Below are 388 nucleotides of genomic sequence, written 5' to 3'. Positions count from 1 at the left end.
TGCTGTGTACCGTGGGAAGCCTGGGGTGCGTAGAGGGGAGAGGTCATTAAACTGCTCGGCCACCTAACCAGGATCGCCCTCGATCCGGCAGCAGTGGGTGGTGCTGAAGACGAAATTTCGACGGCGGTGATGCATGGAGTCTCGGTTCTTGCATACGAAAAGGAAAGTAGGTCGCACAGGTGACTTTTGAAGTCGGCGGCCTAGAGAGCTTGTTCGCAGAGGTCATTATACCGAAGCGTAGGTGGTCTTGACGGGAGCAACAGTGTTGATCAGTCAGGGAGCTCGTCAATCGTTCCATAGGATCGCTGATAAACACAGTTAACTTGTCAGGCGCTGTATCTGTCGTAAATGACAAGCATGCCGGTGTAGAAATTTCTGTGAGACCAAG

At 52.6% G+C, this 388-nt stretch overlaps 2 protein-coding genes across 4 annotated transcripts in view; one reads left to right on the top strand and one right to left on the bottom strand.

The window, feature by feature from the left end:
* LOC119591399 (importin subunit alpha-9-like) overlaps positions 1-388 on the bottom strand; it is a gene marked incomplete at its 3' end in the record, with an annotated part of 83,153 nt that overhangs the window by 25,628 nt on the left and 57,137 nt on the right.
* The window catches only part of LOC119591396 (retinoid-inducible serine carboxypeptidase-like), a 63,805-nt gene that overhangs the window by 53,685 nt on the left and 9,732 nt on the right, over positions 1-388 (top strand). The window lies entirely within an intron of this gene.

Source organism: Penaeus monodon, chromosome 28, assembly GCF_015228065.2.
Source record: "Penaeus monodon isolate SGIC_2016 chromosome 28, NSTDA_Pmon_1, whole genome shotgun sequence".
NCBI lineage: Eukaryota > Metazoa > Arthropoda > Malacostraca > Decapoda > Penaeidae > Penaeus > Penaeus monodon.
The sequence above is the reverse complement of the archived record's forward strand: the minus strand, read 5'-3'. Positions and strand labels throughout refer to the sequence as shown.